The sequence below is a fragment of the Somniosus microcephalus genome, chromosome 5, assembly GCF_052327205.1.
Source record: "Somniosus microcephalus isolate GS21.2 chromosome 5, FLI_Smic_1.0, whole genome shotgun sequence".
Taxonomy (NCBI): domain Eukaryota; kingdom Metazoa; phylum Chordata; class Chondrichthyes; order Squaliformes; family Somniosidae; genus Somniosus; species Somniosus microcephalus.
This window is the reverse complement of record NC_140991.1, coordinates 268,190,470-268,204,242: the sequence shown is the minus strand read 5'-3', so window position 1 is coordinate 268,204,242 and position 13,773 is coordinate 268,190,470.

Genomic DNA, 13,773 nt, shown 5'->3' with positions numbered 1-13,773 from the left:
GCACTGGTGCCGGGTGCGCTGAATTCTGCTGACGCTGCGCCCTCAGAGGTTGCAGCTTCCTCTGAGGAGTTTGGCTGCTCAGCCTCTTCTTCCTGTCTAGGGGGGACGGATGCTTGTGATGGTCCTGTGGGGGAGTAAAGGAAAGAGTCAGAGATGTGATGCAAAGGCTACATGCACATAGCTTTTTGCAGATGCTCATAAGTGCATCTGTTAGAGCTTCACAATCATTATCAGCAACTCATGCAATGTCAAAGAGAGAGATGGGAAACTTTTCTGTCACCAGCTTGCTGTGTTGCACCTGTCTGTCCGTCCCCCATGCGCGAATCATCCTCAATGTCGATGATTTCCAGGGCGGCCTCCTCCCAGGGGGTCAGGTGGGCTATTGAGGGTGGCCCTCCTCCTGTCCTGGCTCGCTCTCTCTTGTTGTGAGCTCTCTTTTCCTGCAATGAGGGAGAAAAGTGGAGGTTGAGTGAGAATGAAGGAGTGAGTGTAGAGATTGCATAGCATAGATACTTAGAAGGAGACAAAGATGGAGTGAGGTTGCAAGCCCAAGGGCCCTCCCTGTGTGTTGTCAGTTGTGTTCAAAACATCAGAGTGATGGGGAGTGTGAGGGCTGCATGGTGGAATAGTTATGTGAATGTGAGCATCGAGAGAGAGGGAATGGGTAAGGGTGCATGGATGTCAGTGTCAAGTGGGATGTGGAGGAAGAGATTGCTAAAGCTGAGTGCTGGTGAGGAATCGCAGTGGGGATCAGATTGAGGGTGATGGGAAATTCATACTCACTTTTCCAGTGCGCTGAAGGTCATGAAATCTTTTCCTGCACTGTATCCAGTTTCTGCGGGTGACTCCCAAGGAGTTGACCTCCTCAGCCACCTGCATCCACACAGCCTTGGTCTGAGTGGAAGGCCTCTTCCTCCCTGATGAAGGGAACAGGACCTCCCTGTGGGCCCTAGCCCCATCCACCAATGCCTGCAGTGCCGCCTCGTCAAAACGAGGAGCTGCTCTTGTCCTCCCACTTGTCATCTTTCCTGCAGGTCCCTCTGACACCAAATGGAGGAAGCTTGGAAGCCTGCAGAAGAAGCAAGGCTTGCTGTGGACCTTAAATGCAGCAGCAATGATGACATCATCGGAGGGGACTTTCAGTCATGAAAAACCCCTTTGCAGAGGCTTCCCACACGTTGGAAATCAATTGGCCAATTGAGTTAAAATTGCATCAATCTCCCACATCCATTTAGATTCGTGTGGGGAACATGAAATTAGGATAACACGACAACAGCCCACACCTGAGTTAAAATCGAGCCCTATGCCTCTATTTATGAAGCCCAGGACCCCATTTGCTTTTTTAACTGCTATCTCAACCTAACCTGCCCTGCCACCTTCAACGATTTATGCACATGCACCCCCAGGTCTCTCTGTTCATGCACCCCCCCTTTAGAATTGTACCCTTTAGTTTATATTGTCTCTCCTCGTTCTTCCTACCAAAATGTATCACTTCACACTTTTCTGCGTTAAATTTCATCTGCCACGTGTCCCCCCCATTCCACCAGCCTGTTTATGTCCTCTTGAAGTCTATCATTATCCTCCTCACTGTTGACTATACTTCCAAATTTGTGTCATCTGCATATTTTGACATTGTGCCCTGTACACCCAAGTTCAAGTCATTAATATCAAGAAAAACAGTGGTCCTAATACCGACCCCTGGGGATCACCACTGTGTACCTTCCTCCAGTCTGAAAAACAACCGTCCACCACTACTCTCTGTTTCCTGTCACTTAGCCAATTTCGTATCCATGCTGCCACTGTCCCTTTTATTCCATGGGCTTCAACTTTACTGGCAAGCCTATTATATGGCACTTTACCAAATGCCTTTTGTAATATCCATGCTATCACTAAGACTGCCTATTTCCACTTCCGTAGCATCGCCCCTGCCTCTGCTCATCTGCTGAAACCCTCATCCATGCCTTGTTACCTCGAGACTTGACGATTCCAATGCACTCCTAGCTGGCCTCCCACATTCTACCCTACGTAAACTTGAGGTCATCCAAAACTCGGCTGCCCGTGTCCTAACTCGCACCAAGTCCCGTTCACCCATCCCCCCTGTGCTCGCTGACCTACATTGGCTCCTGGTTAAGCAACGCCTCGATTTTAAAATTTCATCCTTGTTTTCAAATCCCTCCAAGGCCCCGCCCCTCCCTATCTCTGTAATCTCCTCCAGCCCCACAACCCCCTGAGATATCTGCGCTTCTCTAATTCTGGCCTCTTGAGCATCCCTGATTATAATCGCTCAACCATTGGCGGCCGTGCCTTCAACTGCCTAGGCCCGAAGCTCTGGAATTCCCTCCTTAAACCTCTCCGCCTCGCTACCTCTCTTTGCTCCTTTAAGACGCTTCTTAAAAGCTACCTCTTTGACCAAGTTTTTGTTCATCTGCACTAATTTCTCTTTATGTGGTTCGGTGTAAAATTTTGTTTTAAAATACTCCTGTGACGCGCCTTGGGACATTGTAGTACAAGTTGTTGTTGCACGTTATTTGTTTCTTTAATGTCTTTAATTTATTTAAACATCTCTTTCCATTGTTTGACTAAAATAATCGGTTACATCATCCAATAATCATTCTCCCTCTTGTTTGTTTTTTGCCTTCTCCCTCTCCCTTTTTCTGAGTCAATGAAGAATTCCCAGCCAAATCTCAGCTGCAGTCTGAACTGTTGTGTGCTTTCAGAATTTTCTGTTTTTGTTTCTATTCATGTGAAAGAAAGAAATTACATGTATTTTGGGCCTTTCAGAACGTCAGGATGTCCAAAAGCTCTTTAAAGCCAGTTAAGTATTTTTTGACATGTCGTCACTGTTGTAATGTAGGAAAATGCTGCAGCCAATTTGCACGCAGTGAGATAACTGAACAGATAAACTGTTTGTGATTTTGGTTGAGGGATAAATATTGGCCAGGTCACCGAGGAGAACTCCCCTGCTCTTTTTTAATTAGTGCCTTGGGATCTTTTATGTTCACCTGAGAGGAGAGACAGGGCCTCGGTTTAACGCCTCATCCAAAAGACTGCACCTGACAGTGCAGCAGTCCCTCACTACTGAACTGGAGTGTTAGCCTAGATTATGTGGTCAAGTCTTGAGTGGGACTCGAACCCACAACCTTCTGACTGAGGTAAGAGTGCAACCACTAAGCCACGGCTGACACGACTTGTTCCTCTCTTATTGGTTCTGAAGAATGGCCCAGCCAGAAAGGTAGATTGTCTTCTCCGCAGATGCTAACTGACCCGCTGTGTGTTTCCAACTTTTTGTTTCTGTTTCAGATTTCCAGCATTTGTAGTTTTTGATTTTTTGGGGGAAATTATACAAGTATTGGACCCTTTATAACTTTTTTTTAAAGTGTTATTGATGTTGAAACTTTAAAAATATGCTTAAGATTCAAAATCAGTAGTATATGTTCTGAATCCATTGTGTTACATTTGCTGCTCTTTCATGTGTGAGGCTAAACAGTGGGTGTTTACAGGCTAATGAGCCACAAGAGGCAGCTCAGCTGAACCCAATTCAGTTTTCACACATGTAATTTCCAGCGGGTGTCATTGGATAGTGATCAGGATTGGGAGCCATGACTGATTTTGTTTCTCATCACACCTTGGGGTGCTGAGCAATGTTCTCTCTCTTTTTTGTTTGCGTGCCCATTCAAAAATCTGTGCATGCATGGTTTTTGCATTTAAAAGCCAGTGAGCCGGCCACGTGGGAGCTCCAGAGTGCTGCGTGACCGCACAGCTTAAAGGGAATATTGGTGCTGAGACTAACCTTAGTCCTCCAATTGTTGATCTATCTATATGGCACAGTCCTACACATGCACAATGAATTTACCAACTGTACCATCAAAGGAGTCCACCTTTTATTATTCTCTCAAATTTGCAGCCTTAGCTAGGCGAGTCTTAGCAATCAAATTTCTCCCACCTTATTGGGTGCTTGAGTGAGGTACTGGAAAGCTGATGCCTGTGGAACCATTTCCAACCATGTATCATTGCCTCCAGGAAAGCAGGAGCAAAGGGAAATTGAGGGAGAGATAAAGAAAAGAATATCTAGGACTCATTTTTGGGTAAGTGATTTGCATTCCTTGTAGTTACCCCTACACTTAGGTTCATTTAAAGCAATTTAGGGTTTATTTAAATTGGTGGTCTGCCCTCTAGATTCTTTGGCTGATGCAGCCTTGGCTCAGTGGCAGCCCTCTCACCTGAGTCAGAAGGTTATGGGTTCAAAGCACACTCCAGGACTTCAGTGCAGTACTGAGGGAGTGAAGCATTGTTGGACGTGCTATGTTTTGGATGAGACATTAACGGGAGCTCTCTCGGGTGGACAAACAAGATCACTTGCCACTATACGAAGAACAGGGGATTTTTTCCCAGTGTTCTGGCCAACATTTATCTCTTAACTGCCATCACCACAAAACAGATTAACTCATCATTCTTCTCATTGTTCATTGTGGGACTTTGCTCCGTGAACATTGGTTGCCAAGTTTGTTTACGAAACAAGTTACTGCACTTCAAAAGTAATTTATTGGCTGTAAAATTGACTTTAGGATTTCTGAGGATGTGACGGGTGCTAATATAAAAATGCAAGTTCTTTTACTTATTGAAAATAGAGCCAGACAAAAGTGCTCTTAACAGTGAGGTATATTTCCATATCAAAATTTGATAATATTGTTTCCTCTCCAGAAGGAAGTTGAAATCACCTAGTCTGTTGACATCTATAACATCACTTTTGTTGTTTTGGCTGGGTAATTTTGTGAACCATCTCTAAGAGCATATTCAGTAAGTACTATTACAATACAGCCTAACTTTTGATGTTATCATTCTTACTGTAGTGTCAGCCTTGGCTCAGTGGTGGCCCTCTCGCATCCTGAGTCAGAAAGTTGTGGGTTCAAGCTCCATTCCAGGACTTGAGCGTATGATCCAGGCTTGACACTTCAATGCAGTACTGAGGGAGTGTTGCAGGGGACGTCTTTCAGATGAGACGTTAAACCTGCTCTCACAGATGGGTGTCAAAACTGCCATGGCACTATCGAAAAAGAGTTTTCCTCGTGTCCTGGCTAATAATTATCCCTCAGCTAATATTACTGAAATAGAGTATCTGGTCATTTATTTAATTACTGTTTGTGGGACCATGCTGTGAACAAATTGGCTGCCACATTTTCCTACATAACAACAATGACTGTACACTTCAGAAGTAATTCATTGCCTGTGAAGCACTTTGGGACATACTGAGGTTGTGAAAGGCGATATATAAATTCAAGTTTTTTCCTCTTGTCTCATTGGCTTGGCGTCACGGTTGTATTGTGCATCAGTTTTTGGTGAATGCTTATTGTGAGAAAGCCCTTAAATTAGATACTTGTCTTAAAATAAAGTTGTGGTAGGTTTTTAAACAAACCGATTTATGTTCAGGTTCGTTCATTGTACATCAGGTTATGACCACTGAAGAACCTGTCACTGAGAAAAGAGGGATTCTGATCCTTTGTTGTATTCCCAAGAACTTTTCAAGAGTTTTGAGAACAACTCTGTAGAATCTCAACAGTTACCTCAGTTAAAAACGAACAAGGTAGCATACAGAGGGAACAAAATCTGATCCACAGGGGTATGGCCATGTCTCTAATACAAATCTTAAAATGTTACTATTTATCTAAGAATCTCCAAAAAGCTGTGGTGCAGCTGAATCAGCCACTTATTTCTGTGTGCAACGGTTTCTCTACAGCAACTCCTGACATGTCTATTTTCAACTTTACTTGTGGTTTTAATTGGTATGGGATGTGGCTTTTTGACAAATGTACAACTGCATTAAAATAAAAATGAATAAGTGAACTGCAGGAGATGAGGAAGATAGAAGCAAGGCTTGATGGTTAATACCTAGGTAGGTTTTGATTATTTTTTGAAGGCGTGCTGAGATTTGACACAATTTAATTAAACAGACTAACAATCCACACTGCTGTTCATCCACCTCAATCTTAACTTTTTCTTCCCCCTCCACCACTGTCTCCTCTAACTGGTCATTGAAGCAGTGCTCGCCTCGATTCATCAGAATGATGTATGATCCCATTAATCCTCTGTGAAAGCTAGATGCGCAAAGCTGCAGAGTTGGCACTGAGTCGGCTAGTATGGCTGAGTTCTGTCTTGCTCTCTACCTAACTCTTTTGGGTCTATTCTACTTTGGCGGAAGGGTCTTGACTGATGTACATGGAAAAACTTCAAGCTGTGACTTTTAACAAATGTCCTTCAGTTTTTCTGTCAAGGTATTAAACAATTTTCTGTCAAGGTTAGTGCTCCTCTTCCCTCCTCCTCCAAACAAGCATAACATGCAGCAGGTTTTATTAATCTTTAAAAAAAAAAAAATCAGTCTCATTAAGAGAAGATATGTTTCTTCTTTTTGGTGGTGATGGCAAGATTTAATTTTATACAAACAATAGTTAGCATGCAATGAATTTACAATCCAATTTGCTGCGGTAATGATTGAAAAGGGAAGATGCACATATCAAAATTAAATGCACCTGCGGGATAGTGGGGAGGGGAAAAGAAAAGACTCTTAAAATGCTTGTCGTGAGTGCATTAAAGCAGTCAGCTTTGAAGAATGGCCTCTCTCCCGGGTTTGATTGCAGAGTAAGAGATATATTATACGTGCTATAGCAAGGATGATAGCTATTAGGTCAGTCGTCCTCGAGGCTGAAAGTGGTTTGGAGTGACTTTTCACTTCGACATTCCCTCGGCAGATGGTTTTGAAAACTTCTGGGGCAGTGGGAAGGAATTTGAAATGGCCTCAGCTCTGAAGGCCATATTGAAAATATACTGCTAGGGAAGCCAATGTTGGGAGGTCACAACTTATTGATATAGTACGGCTGGGGCGGGGGGGGGGGGGGGTGGCGGGGGAGGAGTCTGCGGGTCTGGGCCAGAATCTAAGCTCGTCAGCTTGTAGAGGTATCCGTGCAGCTGATACTGTGCCAGTTCACATTAGGAAGTCTGCATGACGGGAAAGAATTGATGTTTGACCATCTGAGGCACCCATATGCTTTGTTCAAAGCCTTTCTTGAATTTTACAACATCATTTATCATCAACAGTCTAATAGTATAAATATCAATATATCAGCAAATCCAATGCCGGTTTATGCAAGGTGAAAGCTGTTCATTTCCCCATGTCTCAATGTCAGTGCTCTGATAAAAGTCACATTCTGTTCTCCACACTCGTATACCTTTGTTAAAAGAAAGCTACTTCATCTTGATTAATTTATTCTATTCTTTCCTTAGTTCAGGCAGTGGTTGATCACAAATTTGTAGCACTAGGTATTTGCTAGCTAAGGTTACCAGCTTTGCAGAAAAGGTTAACTATGAGTTGTGACCAAAGAAACAACCAGAATTAGCCAGTTTTATGGCAGTAGAGCCTAATGTCTTTAACATGTGCTTTTCCAATCGGAAAAAAACCACATTGCATTTCAGGCATCAGATTGTATTTGAGGCATCCTACACATTGGCTAAAAAATGCCTATAATCTCTTCAGTACCTGCACCTGAAATTGAAGCTTCAGTAAGTGTAATTATGGATGTTAATCTGTGCCATGACACTAGCACTGTACTGTAACTGATATATCATGTGTTGGTACATGTACTGTTCAGTAAAACCATGATGGTAATGCACAGTTGTAGAATAATCATTTTGAAATAATGCAGTGTTGGTGACATAGTTAGTGGATGATCCCAAATTACTGGGCGTTACTAAATCTTTGCTGCAATGTAGAACTGTACACTGCTAATATGGTAAGTTTCTGAACAAAATCAAGGGAAAAGAACGATGTGAAAAACTGAGTTCTGGACCATGATAATTTTATTAAATATTGTATTATGATCCCTGGGAATTCATTTAAATTTCCATTTTAAGTAACGTTTGTGACTTTTGAAGGTTTCCTATTCTGACATCAAAGAAACAGATGGAAGATGATGAAGTTTATTCCATGAAGACTTTACAAATTCACAAACAATGCAGTCACTAATTGTTATATGAAGCTACCTTGCTTGTGAAAGAAACTCTTAGCCAATTAAAACTAAATATGCACAATGTATTTTTGGGGGTATTTTTAATTGAGGCTATATAGAAAGATATCTTCCTTTAGTCCAAAGGGTCACTTCTGTTTCTGTAGGTGTAATTCCAGAGTATATGGAGAGTTATCAGTCTTGTAGTACAGAGCAGTAGTGATACCTGCCCTCCTGTATGCCTGAGACATGGACCATTTACAGCAGGCACGTCAAAGCACTGGAGAGGTACCACCAACGCTGCCTCTGCAAGATCCTGCAAATCCATTGGCAGGATAGGCGCACCAACGTCAGTGTTCTCGCTCAGGCCAACATCCCCAGCATCGAAGCTTTGACCATGCTCGATCAGCTCCGATGGACGGGTCACATCGTCGGCATGCCCGGTACGAGACTCCCAAAACAAGCGCTCTACTCGGAGCTCCGACACGGCAAGAGAGCCCCAGGTGGGCAGAAGAAACGCTTCAAGGACACCCTCAAAGCCTCCTTGAAAAAGTACAACATCCCCACCGACACCTGGGAATCCCTGGCCCAAGACTGCATAAAGTGGAGGAGAAGCATCCGGGAAGGCGCCGAACATCTTGGGTCTTTTCGCCGGGAGCAAACGGAAGCCAAGCGCAAGGAGCACACGTCAACCCAAGCACCCCACCCTCCTGCCCCTTCAACCACCGTCTGCCCCACCTGTGACAGAGACTGTCGGTCCCGCATTGGACTCATCAGTCACCTGAGAACTCGTTTTTAATATGAAAGCAAGTCATCCTCTGTTCCGAGGGACTGCCTAAGAAGAAGACTCTACATACTGCACACTCTGGAACAAAAACTGCAATACTTGTCTTTAAATAGGCATAAGTTCCATTTTCCTTTAGGCTTATTTTCAGCTATGAAAATATTGAAAAGTTACAAGCCATTTTTATTCAACTTGTTCGCTCATGTTAAAGAAGGATTCTTGATGTCTGGATAAGTGGACCAACTCGTGTGGAGGCCTAGCTTTGATCCCTATCTTCTGTTGAGTTACTTGATCTCAGCCTGGGTGACAGCAGGGCGCGACAATTGGTTCCATCAGCTATGCGCCGAGTGAGGATTACAAATTGGAATGGGTAACTGCTTCTGACTGTTATGTTTGTAGATGTCATCAAGCTTAGCAGTGATGACTCTGTGGTTGTGTAGCTTTCTGACAGCTACCATTTAACTCTCACATGCTGCTCATAAAGCCATAATCCCACCACGAGCCCGTCCCTTCCCAAAAGGAAGAAAGACAATTGGATGGAAAAATTACAGAGAGAAAAGGGACCATTATCATAAGCATTTATTTTGGAAAAAATCATTTTAACTGCACCTTTTCACTTTTTGTTTGATTATCTTAAATTTTAAAAATATTTTTTGTCCATTTGACAACATATTCAATTTTACAGCAAGGCGAGTTATTTTGAATTTGTTTTCTGCCCCAATTGCAATTATGAGCAGACATTTGTGATATTTTGAGGTCCATATCCCCCTCCATTGGATTTTGTTTGGATGGTTCCACATTCCCAACGGAACGCCACATTTACAGGGAGCATGGGTCAGAGAATTGGGCTATGATTGTGTGGCCCTATCTTTGACTCATGTTTCTTGCAAGTGTAGCTTCCTCACTGGAATATATGATATGTGTGTGCGAGTTTTGGCCATTCCTCCTGCACCCTGTCCCCAAACTGTGTTGCGTATGTTTACATAATTAATGGCCTGGTAGAAATAATGGTGCGGCTATCAGCGCTCACCGTTACTAAAGTACAAATCAGACAACAAGTTCCGGCGACTGCAAATGTGCAGTTAAACGTGGAAATCAGGAAGTTGCTATCTGAGTTGCCCTGCTCCTCCAGAAGCTGCGCTACCTCGCCGAGTGACTCAGCATTGAAGCACATGGAAGGGTGTGAAGTTGCGGTACTTGCATGATAGATACACACTAAACTCGCCAGAAGTAGTTAGGGCTTGTCCATTTTAGTGTAAGTAATTTTTTAACGGTTTGCTAAGTCTTAATTACTGCCAAACAACCTCTGTGGCATTGAAAATGGACTTTAAATTAAAAAAAATTTAAATTTTTTTGACTTTTTTTCTTTTTTATCTCTTTTTCTTAATCCCATCTTTCTTTCCCTCTTTTGTTTTTTGGACATGATTTTACATTGGATTAACTATACTAACCTAACTTACACTTCCTGGTTCAGACTCTGCATGCCTCAGTAAGGTTTCTTCAATCTGATTGGTCAAGGAGATGCACAGTTGTTTGCCATGTTTACATATGTCCCAGATCCCTTGTAGAGGGTACTGCTCTGTTTTGGCTCTAATCACTTCAACTTCCAGTGCGAAACCCCATAGAAAGTGTAAATGTAATGAACGGCTAGCTGTTCATTGATTCCAGTGGTGTGAGGGAGCTGTGCTAACATGCCACAGCTGAAATGATGGATTTGCTGAAGCACCTTGGATGAATGACAGTGTTGCTTTTGGTGTTCAGCTGCCTCACACTGTTGGGCTCTGCCTCCAATCATCACTGCTCATTGTTTAAACACAAATATGTTGTTCGAAATAATAGAAACAGAAAGAAAAGGAGTAAAGCTAGTGGTTATTTTCAAACTCAAGGACAATGTTCCTTTTAATGCTGAAATCTGCATTTGCTTATTCTGACTCTTTCCCACTATATAACTTTCCCAATTGCAATATCCAGATGCTAAGTTTTGTAAAAAGAGTTATGAAAACACTTTTTATGATTGCCAGTTTCAACTCAGTCATTTGTTAGGCTCAGTAAGGAGTGTGGAGTGTTACTGTTGAACCCTATGATGATATAATCCTTACTTTTTCACTTCTGTTGAAGAGCTTCCTTAATTGTTGTGTCCTGTTTGGTGAAGCTTAGTACTTTTTGTTCTAATTATCATGTTAGGCCATTAATTCTTGTGCTAATATTCTCATGGAAGTTGAGGAGCTCTTGCCTGTTGCTGATTTACTGTTACAGCTGTTTCCTCTTCATTTGATTTAATTTAAAGCCTCAGCTCAACATGGGGCCTCCAATCCCCACCTAGTCCGCTTTAAGAACTGAACGTTCTTTTCCACAGGAGTGCAGTTTCCATCCCTATTCTCAGTCCTCCCTGACAGAACACATAACAACATGAGGGTAATTTTCCATCATGATTCCCCCACCCAAATAAGGTGAAAATGATTCACTGTTCAGATGGAAAAATAATGATGTTTGTCAAAAAAGATATGGCTGGCTGTTTGCACCAGTTGTGAACTGTTGAACAATAAATTGGAGTTGAAGTTTTCAGCTCTTTAGTTAGGTTTTGTTGGGTAATGCTACCAGTAAAACAGTGTTAACAATTTATGCATAGAAATGTGCTAAGCTTAGTTTAAATCTAGTTAGAGTAATATATTGTGAGCAATTGCTTTTTTAACTATCGGGAGGTCAATTTTAACTTAAGGACAAATGACAAGATAGTGAGAGAATGGGTTCTTACAGTTTTTTTTCTGTGTTTATAGTTGCAAATAGACTTTTGTTCAGGTTATACTTCAAACTTCCTCCTAAAGTTTAAAAATTCTTATAAGTAATATTTTTGTAAGTAAGTTGTTTAAAAATCCAATAAAGTTGACATTTTGAAAATAAGTTGACTGATGTAGTAGTTAATTGTAGTGTATGTACCTTTAAGAGAGAAATACTTTTACAGCTCCTGTATACTGTAGTACCGGCAGTGACCACACCTGTATATAAGCCTTGTGCATGCCTCTGTACCCCAGTCTTGAGACTACCCTACTCCAGTAAACACCTGTTGATTGTTAAGTTACAGCATCCGTGTGGTTATTGAAAAACATCATACTCTCAGAATCACGGATCTAACAGTGGCGACGAATGTCGATTCGAATCTACCTGCAACTCTGCATTTCCCTTCGAGGATTCGCTCCGGGAGGGCGGTGGAAGAAAGTCGAGGCCAGAAACACGGGCGTCGATCACGAGCAACCGCCCAGTCGTCTGGCAGAGAGTGAACATCGCAGGGGAGGCTGTGGAGAGCCGGGCTTGGTTCCCCAACCACGACGATCAGCAATAGACTGACAACAGGTACAGCGCAGACCCTTCCCGGACAGCAGCGGCTGGAGCCAACCGACGGCGGAGAGAAAGCCGGGCAGCGTCGACGGGGTAAGACAGAGGGTGAAGCGCACAGGGCGCAGCCGGGGGTTGAAAACCGAGCGGCGTCGAGGAAAAACAAAACGGAGAGAGAGAGGGTAAAGCAACAGCCGGGTTCAGGACCGAGTGGCGGAAACGGGAAAGGCGCACAAAAAAAACAACAACAAAAAACGCGCAGAGCACAGCCAGGGCTCAAGGGCTGAACAGTGTCCACGGGGAGAAGAAGGGAGAGCGCGGGAGACGCCATTGAGCCGCGGAGAAGAAGGAAGAGCGTGGGAGACGCCATTTTTAGAAGCCGCAGCAGAGAAGAAGGGCGAGCACGGGAAGGAAGGAAAGCGCGGGAGACGCCATTTTGTGCCAGCGGAGAAGAAGGGGACGCGCGGGAGATGCCATTTTTGACAGTTAAATCACACCCAGGGATGCAGAAAGAGTGGCAGTATCTCTACGTTCGACAATGAAGTCGAAGATTGGGCGACATATGTGGAACGTATTGAGGTGTACTGCAGGGCGAATGAAGTGCCAGATGCTAGGAAAGCACTGGTTTTGTTAAATTCCATGGGTGCAAAAACTTATGGCTTACTGCAAAACCTTATGGCTTACTGCAAAACCTAATAACCCCAGAGAAGCCCGTGAACAAGAATTTCGAAAGCATAGTAGAAATCCTACAGGACCACTTAAACCCCACACCGCTGCTGATAGCAGAACGATTTAAGTTCCATAAAAGGAACCAACACAAAGACGAAAGCAATGCTGAGTACCTAACGGAACTGCGCAAGCTATCGAAACACTGCCAGTTTGGAGCGGGACTAGCAGATACGTTAAGGGACAAGTTTATGTGTGGGCTGCAAAGTGAAGGAACCCAGAAACAGCTTCTATCAGAAAATGATCTTACGCTGGACAAGGCTTTCAGTATGGCAGTATCACACGAAGCAGCCGCAAGGAGCGCTGCAGAGATACAATGGAGACCGCAAGAATATGGCACCAATGAAATGTCCTATGGAACAGGGAAGTGCTATCGCTGCGGCAGAACAACACACGACCAGAAGGATTGTTGGTTCAAGGACCAAGTTTGCAGACAGTGTGGAAAAGCAGGACACATAGCAAGAGTCTGCAGGTCTGGGAAGAAAACCAACAGCAAGAAATCTCCACAGGAGAAGTACAAAAAGGTACACCAGGTGATGGACAGTAGTTCAGACGAACAGAAAAGTGACACAGACTCCGGAAGCAAGGAGCTGGGTTGTCTGAAACTACATAAGGTAACCAAAATGGAGGATCACCAGACTATCTGGGTTACACTCAAGATAGACAGAGTCAAAGTGAAAATGGAATTGGACACAGGATCAGCCCTAACAGTAATAAACCAAAGGGACTACAAGCGACTATTTTCACATATACCCTTGAAAGCTACAGAGATTGTCTTGAAGACGGACACGGGGCAAAAAGTCTACCCCAAAGGAAAAATAAGGGTGAAAGTGATATATAAAGGCCAGGAAATACCTAAAATGGATATATATGTATTGCCAGATGGAGGACCACCACTGCTAGGACGTGAATGGATCCGGAAGATACAATTAGATT